The sequence below is a fragment of the Notolepis coatsorum genome, assembly GCF_963971535.1.
Source record: "Notolepis coatsorum genome assembly, chromosome: 4".
NCBI classification, from domain to species: domain Eukaryota; kingdom Metazoa; phylum Chordata; class Actinopteri; order Aulopiformes; family Paralepididae; genus Notolepis; species Notolepis coatsorum.
In genome coordinates this window covers 101873512-101891968 of record NC_140168.1, presented here as the reverse complement: position 1 = coordinate 101891968, position 18457 = coordinate 101873512, and positions in this window count along the sequence as shown.

Sequence of the window (18457 nt, the reverse complement as noted above, 5' to 3'; positions counted from 1 at the left end):
TTTCTTTTATTAGCCATTTTAATATCCATTAATTTGTCATCCATCCAGCCTGACGTTATCATTGTGAATGGGTCTGAGCTCGAAAAGGGCAAATACCGCCGCCTATCGTCTCCCGGATGGTAATGCACATCATTGGATTGGATTGGGTGGCCATGTGCATCCAGGGCTGTACGTTAACTTTTTTGCACATAGCACTGGTCCTACAGAGGTTGATAGTTTTGTAGCACATTCCAATATCTTGTAGCACAAGTATAAAACGTGTTATATTTGTAACAGTCACAAATGTGCCTATTGTATTTGTGTTATTTAGTTGCAGTGCCATGTTTGGCTGTCATTTTCATGCTGACAAGTTGACGTCACACAGCCAGACACGTTACGTGTAAGGAATTATGGGATTTGGTGTTGGGTGTATGGACTACTAGGGGTGGGAATCACCAGTTTCATCACGATACGATATCGATTCTTTGGACAACGATACGATATTTGCCGATATCTGCCACGATACGATACAATGCAGGTGCCTGCAATCGATATGAGATGATATCATAAGCCCATTTAACACAATCAGTAACATTTAGATCAACTCAAAAGGTAACAAATATAATTTGGAAAAAAATTTTTTAGCTCTTCCAGACATTTAAATGAAAAACTATTTATTGTTTTTAATACAAATAGACCTCCTGTTCACTATAAAGTGCCACGTTTTGATATATTGAGCTTTAAACTTTTAAGTAAATTTTTTTTGGAACACGCAACCTAAAACCCCTTCCTCTCCCAAACCGTTCCTGCAATTGTTTTATGTTGCATGATGATCATGCATACATTTATTATGTATTGTATTTTTTATGTTTAAATATCAACATTATCTGTCCACCCTCAGTACATTTACTATCAATATAATATACTCGTCTGACTTCATCCGGTCTTAAACACGACGTGGTCATAAAGGAATGGCGAGGATTGCAAAGCATGTTATATGCATTTGATCCGTTGCGGAATAAAACAGCAGGGATTTGTTTTGGGTCGCGAATTAGGCACACTAGCCTTGCTATGTTGCAATGTGCGTGTTCCAGACGCTACTGCTGCTACTGAGACGAGTACTGCTGTCTGCTGTAGAGCGGATATGAGTCACGACACCACGGATTTTCAAAATAAGAGTATCGATATGAACTGAGCGTTGCTAGCTGCCGGAGCCATAGTTATTATAGCTGGAGCTGTGCGTGGGCGGAAATGAGACCCGCCACAGGATTTTTCAAAATAAGAGTATCGATATGAACCGAATGCCTATCGCACCAGTGCTACTGAAGTAAATCCATTAATCGCACAGACCGATGTTGCTGTAGCACGTGCAATATATATCTCGCACTGTACAGCCCTGGCATCAGAAAAAAAGTCCGGTCCGGGGTTTTCCCATCTCTGGCAAGCAGTATCATGTTACCAGATTGACTGAGGATTCTCAGAGGTTTGCGGACGATACCACCCTGGTGGGTCTCATATCCAGGGGGGGCCGTGTACGTTTTGATAGTTCATTTTTCGTTTCAAACGAAAATACAAAAAAAATAATAATAATAAAAACGAGGTGTTTTCCTATTTCCGTTTGAACCAAAATCGAAAACGGGTAAAAACAGAAATACGGAGCTGTTTCTCGTATTTTGGTGTCAGAATCAAATGAAAAAAAGGAGTAAATAATGGGCAGATTTTGTTCCGTGTACGTTTTGATCGATCGTTTTTCGTTTTTGATGTGAAGAATGGAGAACGGAACCACGTGACAAGTACGTTTTTCAATGTAAAAGCCATGCACGATCTAACATTAACGAATATGTATAACGTTATGAATAAATACATAAATACATGCATACAGATCCAGGGAGCGAAATTAACTTTTTGACTCACTGGCCAGTGGCGGGTAGATGGGAAGAGTCTACCCGCCAAGCATATTTCTTACCTGCCAAAATGTTTTTGATTAAAAATATATATATATTTTATATAATTTTTTTTTAAATAAAATATGTATTATATAATCATACTTGTAGTTGTATTATCTGCGAGACATCGCCACCACGCAATAAGTCAAAATGCTTGCTATCTGCAAACAGCTCCACTGTCTGTGTGTATACTTGAGTAGCCTCCAGCTCCAGCAAGGATTCTCCGGCCCTGCAGCTAGACCCTATATTCAGCTAGACCCTACATTCAGCATGCAAGGATTCTCCGGCGATGCAGCTGGACCCTATTTATAACGTTATGGTTCTTTTGTCAAATCACATTCAACATGCCCTCAGCTAGAATACGCATTCAATCAATGTTATAAGACATTGATATCAGGAGCTATCTGTAGCTACTGCTAGCCCGGTAGATAACGTTAAGACAATTTAGTTTACTGGGACAGATAGATCTAACGTGAGCTAGCTAAGCTAGCTAACGAGGGAACGGAGGTATTATGCACTTGAGTCGACTATTGCTGGAGCATTTGTTGATATCAGCAGCTATCAGTAGCTAGCCAGCTAGATACCGTTAGACAATGCCTCGTCATGTATTAAACTAAAAGTGAATAGTTGACTGGGTCATTGTTTAAACAGTAACGGTAGCTCATGGAGGTCCGCTCTTCTAGACTAGAGCAGACTGCCTGTGTTGACATGAGCACTGCGAGCAGAAGCCCTTAGCCAATAGTATCCCGCTGCAGGGCTGGGCGGATATGACTCGTTGCCACGTTTTTTTCTCAAAATAAGAGTATCATACGAACCTAATTGTTGCTAACTGCCGGAGCCATCGATATTATGACTGGAGATGCGCTTGGGGCGGAAATGAGACCCGCACAGATTTTCAAAATAAGAGTATCGTTATGAACTTGATTGATTACACGCCACACGGCGGGCAGCCCTCTAAGTGTCAAGCGCCAAAGGTAAAAACTGAGCGCCCCTGGCGGGCGGCGGGCTTTAGTTTCGGTCCCTGTACAGATCTATACCAGGGTAATGTTATGATACATACATTTTTAGTTTTGTGCATTTCCTTTAGACATTATATTTTATGTGAAGTAATAGCCTAATATGGAAATATAGCCCGTGTGGTCCGTGTAGCCATACACTACAACCTCGATTCTTGAATGGATCAATAAGCAGTGACATAGTCGACAAATCATATTGATTTGCAGTAGGCAGGCTTTTTATTTGATCAACAGCAAAATAATCGTAACTACATATAATGTAGGTATTTTGGCGCATTAGTATAGCCTCCGGTATTTCATCAGTGCATGCCTAATTTCTATGCGCAATTTGTACATTGTTACTTCTGTGTATTCTAACATGCAGTAAAATATTACATGGACTTTGTTAACTGTATAAATACATGTAGACAGTTAAGTGTGGAAAAACACCATCTAAAACTATACTTACAGAAACTGACCAGTAGGTGTCGCACTGTCAATTATGAAGTGTGGTATTACATTCTGTAGAGATGGATTTATGGCGTGATATCAATCTTGTACCGGACCGCTCAGGCTTAAAAGGTTAATGGTGAAAAGTTATCTACTGATTTGATTTGATTAGGGATCCCCATTAGCTGGTGCCATAGCAACCAGCTAGTCTTCCTGGGGTCCACACATAAAAAAACATACAAAAACAATTATTATTGCAAAAACAAAATTATTAAAAGTCAGTACACACAATGCATCTGTGTTTGTTTGTTACTCATATTATTATTAATCCTCCCTGCAGACCCCCCACAGCTCTCTGTCTGTGAAGAGGAGGTTCCCCCTGAGCAGCAGGAGAGGAGCCCCAGTCTGAGCCAGGAGGAGCCAGAGCCCCTACAGATGAAAGAGGAACAGGAGGAACTCTGGAGCAGTCAGGAGGGAGAGCACCTCCAATGTCTGCAGGAGGCTGATATCATGAAGGTCACATTCAATCCTGTCCCTGTGAAGAGTGAACATGATGAAGAGAAACCCCAGTCCTCATGGTTTAACCAAACCCAGGACCCAGAGTCCCTACAGATTAAAGAGGAACAGGGTGAACTATTTCAAGATTTAGAGGAGGCTGATGGCTCCAAGATGACCTTACACCCTGTGAAATATGAACATGACGGAGAGAATACTCTGTCCTCACTGTTCAGCCAAACCCAGGACCCAGAGCTCCTACAGATTAAAGAGGAACCACATCAAGGGCTGGAAGAAGCTGATCTCTCCAAGATCACAGTAGACCCAGTGAAATGTGAAGATGGTCAAGAGAACGCTCTGTCCTTCCAGCCTCTTCAAACCCAGAGGGAGAAAAACAGAGAGGCTTACTCTTTACCCAGCACCTCAACTGAACAGATGAAAACAGAACCTGATGGAGAGGACTGTGGACTATCAGAACCAGCCAGTAACTTAGATCCAGCTGGTGATTTAGAACCAACTAGAGATGACCAGCTTCTCTCTTCAGACTGTTCTGAGACTGATGACAGTGGTGATTGGAAGGAGAGTGGGGAACAGTCAGGTTTAAAGATGCTAATATCAAACAAGAAAGAAAAAACATGGAGCAAAGCGGGCAAGACATGTGCTGTACCAAGTCTTCGGGACCCGAAAGAAAGTATCGAATCAGTAAGTACATGAGTCGTAATTAGTTAATTAGCCGGCTAGCTAAATAATTGTTGCTAGCTTAGCTAACGTTGGCTATCTTAGCTCTGTTTATTGCACCAAGAAAATCTAATGTTAGTACAAGTTGTGTGTGTGTGTGTGTGCAATTTTTTTTATTTGCACAATCACATAGCTAGCTAGGTAACGTTATTATCTAAGTTGTCAATGTTCTTCTGTAGACTTCACTTTGATTTTACAATGAAATGAAGATAGCAAAGTATTTAGATATCAAATGACATCATTACATTACATTTAGTAATTTAGCTGACGCTTTTATCCAAAGCGACTTACAAGTTCTGTACGACCAGTCATCAGGAAGGGCTAGCTATACATACATTTAGAAAGGATAACAACGGTGCTACGTTAGCTCAAACATAAGAAGGATCACGATAGCCAACTTAGCACTTCTTCCAGTAAATCACGCAGAACACGGTTACATTTGCGAGATATAAACAGATAAACAACAAACTGGGCACTTACTTTCCGTCATTGATTTAACAATCAGAATATCGCAGACTGGTTTAAAATAAAATAAAATAAATAATGAAATAAATAAATAAATGAAATAAATAAATATCTTAATGGTAACTTCTCAAACTAACGTGTAGCAACTTTAGTTTTATTCTGGCATGAGCTCACAACACTCATGAGGAATTGTCACAGATTGACTCAATCGTGAAAGTTGTAAAAGATACTTAAAGATATAAGAGATGAAACACTTTTGAAGGTATTTATTATAAAAAGTTAACAAGCACTAAAAAGTGAATAAGCTAAGTATTTATACAAGGTGAATATAGCAAGGTACAATTGAAATCTAGATTGTTACAACCGGCCGGTTGAGTATATAAAAGAAAGAAAAAACAGTCAAGTCATTGTGCCGTCTCGTCCGTGGAGTCCAGTCAGTCCGTTCAGTCCAGAGAAGTGAAGAAGAAGCGAAGTCTAGTGGTTTCTCTATCAGGGTGTTTTATTGGTCCCCTAGTCCAGTGTGTATGTGTCTTTGTCCTGCGTGCACGTTGTGTGTCTGTGTCTATTGGTCAGCCTGTATGTCCGCCGTGCATGAGTGCGTGGAACGCACATTTACGTGCGCGTTTGTGCGTGTGTGTCTCTATGACAGGGCTATTCAACTAAATTGTTCAGGGGGCCACATTGTCAGAAACCCAAGGGGCCAGGGGCCGGACTGCCACGGCGCCTCCCCGTGCTATGAATATATGTACACTTGACACAACACGCAACCACATTTTCACAACTTTTATTTAAAGGGGAACTATTTGACTTTCTTTCACTATTTGGGCACTTTTACACAATTCCTGTGGGTTTATGGAACACCTCTGTAATTTTTTTTTTTTTTAATTCATTGTTTTGTATTTCTAATCAAGTACTCAAAAACAGCATTTTTCTACCTCAAGATCTTAAGCCGTTTTGAGCCTGGGCTCCAACCACAGTGGGAACTGTGTGGAAACTCAGCTGATTATCATGCAGCGGTGTCTCTCTGACATCACAAATCAGCACATTTTCAGATTACTCAGTTCAGTGAGGGTGAATATTGTGAGAGGAGAATTGGAAGAATGCGCCAATATGAGAATTAGAGACATAGATCATATTAATATAAGTCCACATAGCTAGGAAACAATGCTAAACACTGAAAAGGGCCATTTATAAGATGGTTCCCCTTTAACTACATTGCAAAAGTAGTATACTTTTCAAAAAAAGTGCTTCATTTATGTGCCACATCTGCAACATCTCCTGCAAAAAGTGCTTCATTTATGACTGTGCAACAACTGCAACATCTCCTCTTCAACATTTCAATATAAAAATAAAATAAAAAACAAACAAGTGCATTATGTGCATCTGAACATTCTAACATCAACACTTGAACAAAAAAACACATTTATAGTGCAGCTGAGCTTATGAAAAAGTGCTTCATGTCTGTGCAACAACAGCAAATCACAGCATCTTATTAGCACTTATTGTCGACTTAACTCTCAAACATCAGGGGGGTGGGGGGCAGACAGGCCTAGCCTACATACACACATCTAATGAGAGCGATTGCACTTCTTTGACTGGGCAATGGCAGAGAAAGAGGGTTCATAGGAAGTGAGGGCTTGCAAACAGTGATGCAAATGCTCATTTGTCAAGGAGGCATGGTTGCTTGTTTTAATGGCATTCATGTGAGAGAAACTGGATTCACAGGTGTATGTTGAGCCAAACATTGTTAGCACAGATATTGCCAGCGTTTTTATTTTGGGGAATGTCTTGACATGAATACACTTTATCCAAAATGTTGTGGTGGATTCATTCTCAAGTGCCTGCTTCAGAGCAGATGATGCTTGCATGTCAATTATTTCAAGTTGCAGGAGACCTTCATCAATGTGAAGTGATGCAAGGAACTCTTGTCCTTTTGTGGAAATAGCAGCTACATTGGCAAATGGGTTGCTCACAAAATGCATCAATTCTCTGGACATGTCAAATTCATCAAATCGACTTGCAAAGTTTTCCCTCAATTTATCAATGAAATCTGTCATTAATTGAGTGACTTTTGGCTCAATTGTGCGTGTTAACGTTGACATTAAAAGAAAAAAGTAAAAAAAATATATATATATATATTTTTTTAATTTATTTTTTTAATAAAAAAAAAAAAATGTATTATCATGTAATCTTTGGCGGGCCGGTCAGAATCATCCCGCGGGCCGGATCTGGCCCGCGGGCCACCAGTTGAATAGCCCTGCTCTATGATAACGTTCTGTGATTAATGGAGACTGGAATATGTGACCACTGGAGGACCTGGTCGTATATTAGTTGGCTTGTGGCATTTTGTCATAATGAGTTGAATTTACTCGATCTGGCTAATCTGGTGGGATCTCAGCACCAAAGGAGTCACTGTGCGCGTTGAGAGCGAGGGTGTATGTATGTGTGTGTGTGTGTGTGTGTGTGTGTGTGTGTGTGTGAGGGGGAGATGTGTGTGTGTGTGTAGGTTTGTGTGTGTGTGTGCTTTGAGAGTGTGGGGGTGTGGATGTGTGTGTGCTTGTCCTATGTGTAAGTGTGTGTGTATGGCCTGCACCAAGCAGGTCACTGATGATAAGGATCTGTGAGTGCTCTATAGCTGTGCCAGAGAGAGAGAGAATCCCAAGGGAACCAGGCCCTGCACAGTGCAGTAATGGGAGAATGTCTTCTGTTATAAATCTACATGATTATACATGTAGAATGTCTCTGCTATAAACTTATGATTATACATGTCATATTTCAACAGTACATGCCTTAACACTTTGGACGCCGGAGCAATATGCGTGATATGTTGTTAACACTTTGAGTGCCGTGGGTTAATTCACATTTAGTCCCTTGAATGCCACCATCGGCGTCAATGTTAACGTTAATATCGCCTAATCTATGTTTTAAATTATGGCTATGTGTCTAATCTGCCCGTCGCTTATCAAAGAATCATTTTCCAGTCAGTGTTGTCAAGGCAGATCGGTTTTTTATCGCTTCATTTCCGTTTGAGAGCATTTTGAAAAGCACCCGTTTTCAGGTGAAAAACAACCTATTCTATGATAATCGCCTTTTACTGGAATATTCCAGAACGTTGATATTTGTCGGCCTATTTATGAATCGTTTTCAAATAAACGCTAGATGATCAATAGTATATGTGCCCAGGTATGGACTTCAGGGTCATGTTGAGGGATCTTCTTTTTTTTTTTTTTTTTTTTACATATTATGAAAGTACAGATTCATACCTTCAAAATAAGCCATCACTTGAACATTTTGGTGGGATACTTTGCAAGCTACTTCCTATGATTCATGGTGATATCACAAAACGTATTCAGAGATAATAGCCTTCAAGAGACGAGCAGGCTATTCGGTGACAATAGTGAAACAACTACAACACTACCCAGAATTCATTGTAATCCATGGCCCCCCTCTCTCTAGGGCAATTAACACCTGGCAGCTTTCCAGTCTGAGCCTCTTTGTTATTACAATGAGTCTGGTGACTGCAAACACAACACCCAGAGGAAAAAGGAAAAGTCATGATAGTTTATTAAAAAATTTGTGTGGTAGTGAAAGGTTAACCTTCTGTAGTGTGGTAGTGAAAGGTTAACCTTCAGTAGTGTGGTAGTGAAAGGGTTAACCTTCTGTAGTGTGGTAGTGAAAGGTTAACCTTCTGTAGTGTGGTAGTGAAAGGGTTAACCTTATGTAGTGTGGTAGTGAAAGGTTAACCTTCTGTAGTGTGGTAGTGAAAGGGTTAACCTTCTGTTTTGTGGTAGTGAAAGGTTAACCTTCTGTAGTGTGGTAGTGAAAGGTTAACCTTCTGTAGTGTGGTAGTGAAAGGGTTAACCTTCTGTAGTGTGGTGTGTGGTAGTGAAAGGTTAACCTTCTGTAGTGGTAGTGAAAGGGTTAGCCTTCTGTAGTGTGGTAGTGAAAGGTTAACTTTCTGTAGTGTGGTAGTGAAAGGGTTAACCTTCTGTAGTGTGGTAGTGAAAGGTTAACCTTCTGTAGTGTGGTAGTGAAAGGGTTAACCTTCTGTAGTGTGGTAGTGAAAGGTTAACCTTCTGTAGTGTGGTAGTGAAAGGGTTAACCTTCTGTAGTGTGGTAGTGAAAGGTTAACCTTCTGTAGTGTGGTAGTGAAAGGTTAACCTTCAGTAGTGTGGTAGTGAAAGGGTTAACCTTCTGTAGTGTGGTAGTGAAAGGTTAACCTTCTGTAGTGTGGTAGTGAAAGGATTAACAGTAATAGCATAATCTATGCTTTTTTCATCGAGAAAAAACGGATAAATAGTTTTTTTTACCATATTTCTACACATTTCCGCTGCCACATTACAAATTATGAAATCTCGACGAAATACCTCTGAATAAGAATTAAAAAGATTCAATGACTAATTCGGCCAGAAACGGCTTTGAGGCGAAGCGTTACTAAGCGCTTCTGTAGTCTGGTAGTGAAAGGGTTAACCTTCTGTAGTGTGGTAGTGAAAGGTTAACCTTCTGTAGTGTGGTAGTGAAAGGTTAACCTTCTGTGGTGTTGTAGTGAAAGGTTAACCTTCTGTAGTGTGGTAGTGAAAGGGTTAACCTTCTGTAGTGTGGTAGTGAAAGGTTAACCTTCTGTAGTGTGGTAGTGAAAGGTTAACCTTCAGTAGTGTGGTAGTGAAAGGGTTAACCTTCTGTAGTGTGGTAGTGAAAGGTTAACCTTCTGTAGTGTGGTAGTGAAAGGATTAACAGTAATAGCATAATCTATGCTTTTTTCATCGAGAAAAAACGGATAAATAGTTTTTTTTACCATATTTCTACACATTTCCGCTGCCACATTACAAATTATGAAATCTCGACGAAATACCTCTGAATAAGAATTAAAAAAAAATTTAAGATTCAATGACTAATTCGGCCAGAAACGGCTTTGAGGCGAAGCGTTACTAAGCGCTTCTGTAGTGTGGTAGTGAAAGGGTTAACCTTCTGTAGTGTGGTAGTGAAAGGTTAACCTTCTGTAGTGTGGTAGTGAAAGGTTAACCTTCTGTGGTGTTGTAGTGAAAGGTTAACCTTCTGTAGTGGTAGTGAAAGGGTTAACCTTCTGTAGTGTGGTAGTGAAAGGGACCCTGATAATAAACAAGAGACAAATCAAGTTTCAAGATTTTATTAGCATTTAAAATAACACGAGATAAAAATAGACATGCTAAAGTCAATGTTCAATGTTCTGATGGCCTCTCCAGATGATCACCGTGGTCTTTTTGAACCGCTGCTGGATATTTTGGCTGGTGGTGCTGGGCATGTTATGTCCTGGGCTTCCTCATCACAGAACTCTCTGATCTTGTGGAACAGATAGTGTTGTCTTGCAGAGTCCAGTCCCGGTGGTGGCAGCACAGGAAGTCCATCTATAGGCGGCAGGACACGGACGTCACGGAGCAGCTGGAATCTGGTTTCAGCGCCATCAATAGACATCTTTGCCACAACCACACCAGGTTCCTTGGAATCAAAGCTGCAATAATAAAGTGAAACGTTAGTACAGGGCACATAACAATATCAATGCATTTGTATCATTTGCCAATGACATTCTTTGCACTAAAGTGTGAATAATTAATTACAGTAAATACACAACACACAGTGACCACACCCACCTAAAGTGCTGGTACTGCTTGATCTGTGGCAGTGGCTTGAAGTAAGGCCCCAGATGTTCCTGCCAGTTGTAGGACTCCACGATTACAGTGCCATCTTCCTTTCCCACTAGCTGTGGTATGTTGACTCCAGCCACTGAGCTGTCCCTTACGACTGCTGCAATCTCATCAAGAGTGTTCACCTTGGTCTTTCTAAAACGCTGCTTGAGAAGCCCAAAGAAACAGTCCGGGGAAAACTTTGTGTGGCCTACAATCAGCAGGTGGAGATTGACACGATGGTGATGACCATGTAGCGCTCGCCACGCTAAGTACCACAACATGTACTTGTTCTTGTTTTGTCCACTGCAGTTGTCACAGTGAAGGTCAACATCTGTCTCCCCAAGACCATGGTCTTTGAAGAAGTGGTGCAGGTAGCTTATGATGGCGTTGCTACCTTTGCTGGACTCCATCCCCTCATCCACCAAATAGTTGACTTGCCGTGGAATCGCCTCACAGCAAACACCGAATATGCTGCACTTGCGTGGAGCCAAGAAGTACATGGGCCCTGGCTGAAGGGGGTCTGATGGGTAGTGCACCTGCAATAAATGAATAAGGATTTTAGAAAGAAAAAAAGGGAGCAATGCAGTAGTTATAACAATTATAACATGATGGTTGTGAAAGAGGGCTTGGTATGTAGTCACCTTTTGAGCGTAGTCGAAACTGTAATGCATTGTCATGGGCTTGCTTGCGTTCGTGGCTCTCGTCAGATTCAACTTCCACAAAGCACATTACATGTTCTACCTTGTCTCCAAATCCGTTAGGTGTGTTGTCACCATCATCTGGCTCTACCTCGTCTTCAAATCCGTTAGTGTTGTCACCATCATCTGGCTCTTCAGCGTTGCTGTCAGTGATTATAGCCCGCATAACGTCTGCGTTGTCTTCTTCTTCTGAACCAGAATCTGAGTTTCTTTTTGGATTTTTATTCGGCTCAAAGAAATCCGCAATGAATGTTCCTAGGGCGCGTTCATCTTCAACACAGTGTGCTCCGAAGTGAGCAAACCGGTTTAATGCCTCGGCAACTGCCCTCGCTGTAGGTTCCATGGTGACTGTCAAGCATGCTCTCTGTTTAATACCCATCCATCAATGGCATCAACTTAATGACGTCACCGCCTGACCAATAAGCATTTAGATGTAAATACATGTAGTGTGGTAGTGAAAGACACAACAACTAGGTTAACCTTCTGTAGTGTGGTAGTGAAAGGTTAACCTTCTGTAGTGTGGTAGTGAAAGGTTAACCTTCTGTAGTGTGGTAGTGAAAGTGGTAGTCTTTTTTCATTACATTACAAATTATGAAATCTCGACGAAATACCTCTGAATAAGAACCAAAAAAAAATTAAAGATTCGATGACTAATTCGGCCAGAAACGGCTTTGAGGCGAAGCGTTACTAAGCGCTTCTGTAGTGTGGCAGTGAAAGGGTTAACGCGCGCCTCATCTCCCCTGCTCGACTCATCTCCCCTCGCGCTGCAGCACCAGCAGCCGCGCGATTGTACATTTGTAACGTCTACACAGCCCAGCTTTCAACAGTGTTATTTAGATGTATTTAGCTATTAGGTTGAAAAAAATGCACCCTAACGAAATTCGTTCGCTCATAAAATTCTAACTGTGTTTTAATGGTTTTTAATTAAGTTAAAACATGCGTTTTATAACGGCGTCAAGGCCTCTTTTTTATCTTTTTTTTTTTTACACTGCGTTACGTTGCTTATAACTTATAACATTAAGATAGTGTATTAATAGTGTGTTATTCTCTCTCTGAGATAGGAGAGCTAAATAATGTGTCTGTGTGTTAACACCTATTAAGTACCAGTACTTGCTACCTGGACAGGCCGCACAGCCCGCGCGTGTAGTTTTTCTCCTCACTTGAAAGAAAATTTGTGGAACTATTATAACAATAATTACCTCATTTACAAGTTGTATTTAAGTTTGCAACTAAGGGCAAATAAGGGGAACACATTAATGACAATTAAAATATGTAAAAAAAATCAAGATTTCGATTTTTTGGATTTTCTGAACAGCAAGACATTTTCTTCATTTCAGAGCACCTCCCCCTTGCAAATCAAATCGGGTTTGGTCACGGCGGGTCACATATGTGCATGCATGCACGTTCGAGCCGCGCGCTGATAATAGCTGCTTTCATTTCCTCATGGATTTTACAGTGAAACAGCTAGAGCACATATCACAAAAAACCTTATATCTCTGTGAAAACGAGTCTGATTATCCTAACACTGATAACATAGATTCCTTACCTGACATCAGATGGTATCCAAATGGTATATTCCAATTCCTGATCACCATTCGAAAAAATCGATAAGTATATTGATTAGGGATGCACGATATTGATTTTTTGACACCGATACCGATAACTTTATGCTCCTCAAGCCGATACCGATAACCGATATTTATTGTATTATAATATTTTTTTTAACTATATATATATATATATATATTTTTTTTTTTAGTATTTATAAGCTCCGACGTCATCGGTACTGCTATCGGTACTCGAGAAATTATGGAGTTTTTTTTTTGAGGAATTTAAACGTTGCAAACTAATCTTGTTGGCCGTTGTCTATATCTCTCCTGCCTCTAGTCTGTGTCTCTGCCTGCGCGGGGAGCGGGCTGCCTGCTCTCTCCTCTCTTCTCCTTCCACACACACACACACTCACTCACACACACACACACACACACCGAGTACAGACAGCTCTGCTCTCATAATGGCGGACAGAACGAAATGTTCAAAAGTCTGGGTCTATTTTACTAAAGTCGATGCTGACAACGCTCGTTGCCACTGGAGCGCAACAGTAAGAAGCATTTTGTACAAAAGTATTCTGTACTTCTGTATGACAACTATTAAAGAAACTTGAAGTGCAACAAGACATTTGCCAGTAATGTATAAGCGCTGGTACTTGTCAATGTGGCTGGCGGGGAGATAACGTTAGCTCCGAGTAGAGTAATGGCTGACAATCCGGAGGTAAATAAACGAACGAGAGCTTCTGATTGGTGGTAAGAAGAAGAGGTGGGTGCAAGCCGTGAGACGTAATTGGCAGATCGACTGTCTGTCTCCGAATGTAACGTGACTACGTCACAGCCAAGAAAGGGAGCGCTGGATTTGTGAAAAACTCCCTGTTCCTAAACCACACGCTATTAGTTTTACCACAGTACTGGCAAAACGGGAGGAGGCTATAATAAAAACAAGCGCCCTCCATCCAAATCCACCCACACCGGATTTCTTTTAACCAAAAAATGTATTATATGTTATCGGAGCTATCAATAACGTTATCGAGTTTATCGGGACGACGTCATAATTGCTGATATCGGCCCGATAATTATCGTGCATCCCTAATATTGATCCAACGTGTGTACAGTATAACCCATGCTCGCCGCGGCTCAGAGGCTCCAGAATGAATTTACCATCTGGGAGACGATAGGGGGTGCTTTTTTCACATCTGATCGCCGGCGGCCCCTGGATTTCCAACGGTAGGCTCGGGTGATGCAATATGATTTCAGATCGCTAAAAAAAAATTCCGAGAAACGCTGTGACGTGGCTTTCAACGTAACTATCGTAAACCCGAGATTAGCCGTGAGTGGCGCTCAAAGTGTTAAAAGGCAGACGCTCTAAAGCAGTGGTTCTCAACTGGTCTAGCCTCGGGACCCAACATTTTCCTTAGTCATTAAGTCGCGACCCAAAATTTTGAACCACTATGATTTATGTAAAAGTATTTGCAGTAATACGCAATCTTTCAAAACATGAAATAAACACAAAAAAGTGCAACAAAAGTGCAACTATTGCTAAAAACCCAATGAAATAAAAGAATAATAAATAATATATGCTTCTTAGCAGATTTCTTAGCTTAACATAACATACCTAAATTTGGGGGAACTAATGGGATAACTGAGTTTGCAACAAAAGTGCAACTAGGGCTAAAACCCAATGAAATAAAATAATAATAAATAATATGCTTCTTAGCAGATTTCTTAGCTTAACATAACAGACCTAAGTTTGGGGGAACTAATGGGATAACTGGGGTTGCAACAAAAGTGCAACTAGGGCTAAAAACCCAATGAAATTAAATAATAATAATAAATAATTATGCTTCTTAGCAGATTTCTTAGCTTAACATAACAGACCTACGTTTGGGGGAACTAATGGGATAACTGGGGTTGCAACAAAAGTGCAACTAAGGGCTAAAAACAATGAAATAAAATAATAATAATAATAAATAATATATCCTTCTTAGCAGACTTAACATGCAGGGAACTAATGGGATAACTGGGGATGATGTTTGCTCCTGACAAGAGTCTCAAAGTCTGGGGTGATGGTAGACAAAGCAACTCTGAGGTCATGCTCAATGTCCAATCTGTTCCTCCGCTTTGTCTTCAGCTGGACCAGAGCTGAGAAGCCACTTTCACAAAGATAGGTAGTGAAAAAAAAAAGTAAAAAAGTTTTTTTTTTTTTCCTTTTTTTTTTTTTTTTTTCACACACATCTGCTACCCACTCAAAATGGCCCCGCGACCCACTTTTGGGTCGCGACCCACCAGTTGAGAAACACTGCTCTAAAGTATAGGAATACGTGGCAGTGTTTGCAGGGCTATAAATATATTCTATATTATAGCTATGGATACAATACTATGGCCCATTTGACATAACCTATCTATCGTTCAATATGAGAAAAATATTGTGGAGTCAGCCAGTCGCTTCTTTTCACCTGACAGCGAGGACTCTCACTGGGGGAGCGTAACGCGTGGGAGGCTCACACTACTTCCCCCAGTTACCTTCCTCGCTGAGCACGCGCCCCGACCGACCTGTAGGAGTCGCTGTTTACAACGACCAGGACACACACCCCACCGGCTTCCCACCCGCTAACACTGCCAATTGGTTAGTATGGACGACCGACCAAGCCGGAGGTACCGCTGACAGCTGGATTCGATACTAGTGTGTCTGCGGTGGTAGGCAGTCGCTTAGTCCGCTGCGCTATCCAGCCGCACTTTTTCTTTGCATCTTTGACAGTGAATAACACCATGCTAAAAATGACCAGACATGAAACACTCCCACTGAGCTCGTTCAGTACCTTCTTGAGATCACATGTACAAAAAATCTTAGGAAATCAATAGGGAAGATGATTAAACAGAAGGTTTTGTAGATACAGTACTGAATTCTGCCATCCGGACCCATGCAATTTGAAATATTATTATAGAATATAGAATATGAGGAGACTTTATTATAGCCAACTCGCACATTTATGGATCGGGCCAAATCTCCTCTTTCAAATGGCAGAGTTCAATTTGGATTTAGTATCACCAGGCGTGCATCGAGAATGAAGAATGAAATCTACTGTATGTACAATATGTTTTTTATTCTTGCGACAGCTCCGCCATTTTGAAACTGATTTCAAATCGGATGGTTGCTAAATGTTCACAATAGGGGAGACAAACTAACTGCGCTCCAATATATGCCAATAACATTCAGTTATAGTATCGTATAGCTACCGCTCTGCGTCTACTGGAATATATCCCTATATCAGTCTAAGTATCAAGTTTCTTTAATAGTTGTCATACAGAAGTACAGAATACTTTAATACAAAATGCTTCTTTCTGTTACGCTCCAGAGACTGTGCTAGACAAAGATAAGTGTGAAATAAAATAAGTATAGCAAGTAAAAGTAAAAAATAGAAGTCACATACGTAGACACAAGTGTTCAGTATGTACATATGTACAATGTTCAGTGCAGGATAGCAGTAACTGAGTTACCATACAATATACTATGCAATATATTAATATACAATATACTATATAGTGCAGAGCAGAAATGGGATGAGGTACAATTTACAGTAAAGTGTCCTGAGGTATGGGTTGTAGTGCAAATTCTTTGCCAATCAATATAAAGTGTCTAGGTGTTCTAAAAGTGTGTAGAGTGGGTGCTGCAAGTGGGTTGATTGTTTAAAGTGAGTGTTTTTTTTTTTGATGGTTGTTGCATAGTGTTATTGTTCGTTGAGCAACCTGATGGCCTGGGGATAGAAGCTTCTTCTGAGTCTTTCTGTGCTTGCCATGAGACTCCGGTATCGCTTGCCTGGCCGCAGCAGTTCAAAGTAGGGATGCCCCGATCACGTTTTTTGCCACCGATACCGATCGTCGTGAGCCATATCGGCCGATACCGATCCGATACCGATTGTTTTTGATTAAAAAGAAATTAAAAATTATTTTATATAAAACGTTTTTTTTTTTTTTTTTTTTATATAAAATATATATATTATATAATTAGACTTGTACTTGTATTATCTGCGAGACATCGCCACCACGCAACAAGTCAAAATGCTCGCTATCTGCAAACAGCTCCACTGTCTGTGTGTACTCTAGTAGCCTCCAGCTCCAAAAAGGATTCTCCGGCGCTGCAGCGGGACCCTATTGGTAACGTTACTGTGCTTTGGTCATTTCACATTCAGCAAGCCCTCAGCTCGAATACGCATTAAATCAATGTTATAATACATTGATATCAAGAGCTATCTGTAGCTACTGCTAGCCGGCTAGATGACGTTAAGACAGAACTTTAGTTCAATGGGACATTTAGTTTTGAACAGTAAACTAACGTCAGCTAACGCAAGCTAACGCAAGCTAACGGAGGTATGAACATGAACTACTAGACTTTCTGGATCATTTGTTGATATCAGGAGCTATCGGTAGCTAGCCGGCTAAATACCGTTAGACAATGCCTACTAAACGTGAATAGTTGACTGGGTAATTTTGTTTAAACAGTAACGATAGCTAGGTAGCTAACGTTAGCGCAGGTCGAATGCACTACAGACTCGAGCAGAGGAGCCGCCTCTCAGTCCTCTTTGTTTACAAACTCTACACGGGGGCGGGCGGGGCTAGGGAGGAGGAGCAGCAGCAGTTTGCAGGTTGTGTGTGTCTGAGACAGACAGCGAGTGAGAGCTTCGCTTGATCGGTTTCCGCGATCGGCGAATATGACTCATTATCGGAATTCACAGATTGCATATTTATACTGAGTATCGGCCGATAACGATCGGTGGCCGATCGATCGGGGCATCCCTAGTTCAAAGAGGCAGTTGTTTGAGTGGCTGGAGTCCTTGATAATTATCTTAGCCTTACCCATGCACCGCTTGTTGTAAATGTTCTGGAGAGTGGGAAGCCCCCCTCCAATTGTGCGCTCGGCTGAACGGGCCACTCTGTAGTCTGCTACGGTCTTGTGCGCTGCTATTCCCAAACCAGGAGGTGATATTGCCAGTCAGGATGCTCTATTGTACGCTCTCTATTGTACATGAGTAGAAGTTCTTAAGGATCTTCTGACTGACTTGGAACTTCCTTAGGCGCCTGAGGAAGTAGAGGCGTTGCCGTGCCTTCTTCACAACACTGTCTGTGTGTGGTCCATGTCAAGTCCTCGGAAATGTGGGCTCCGAGGTACTTAAAACTGTTCACTCTCTCAACCGGTGCCCCGTCGATGCTGAGGGGGCTGTAGTCCCTGACCCCCGACCTCCTAAAGTCCACAATCATCTCTTTTGTTTTGCTGACGTTCAGGGAGAGGCTGTTCTCTTGGCACCATCCCGTCAGGACCTTGACCTCTTCCAGGTAGGCCCTCTCGTCGTTTGCAGAGATCAGGCCCACCACTACTGTGTCGTCAGCAAATTTGATGATTGTGTTGTTGTTCCGCTGAGCCACAGTCATCTGTAGGCCTGTCACGATAACATATTTTGCTGGGCGATTAATTGTCCCAGAAAA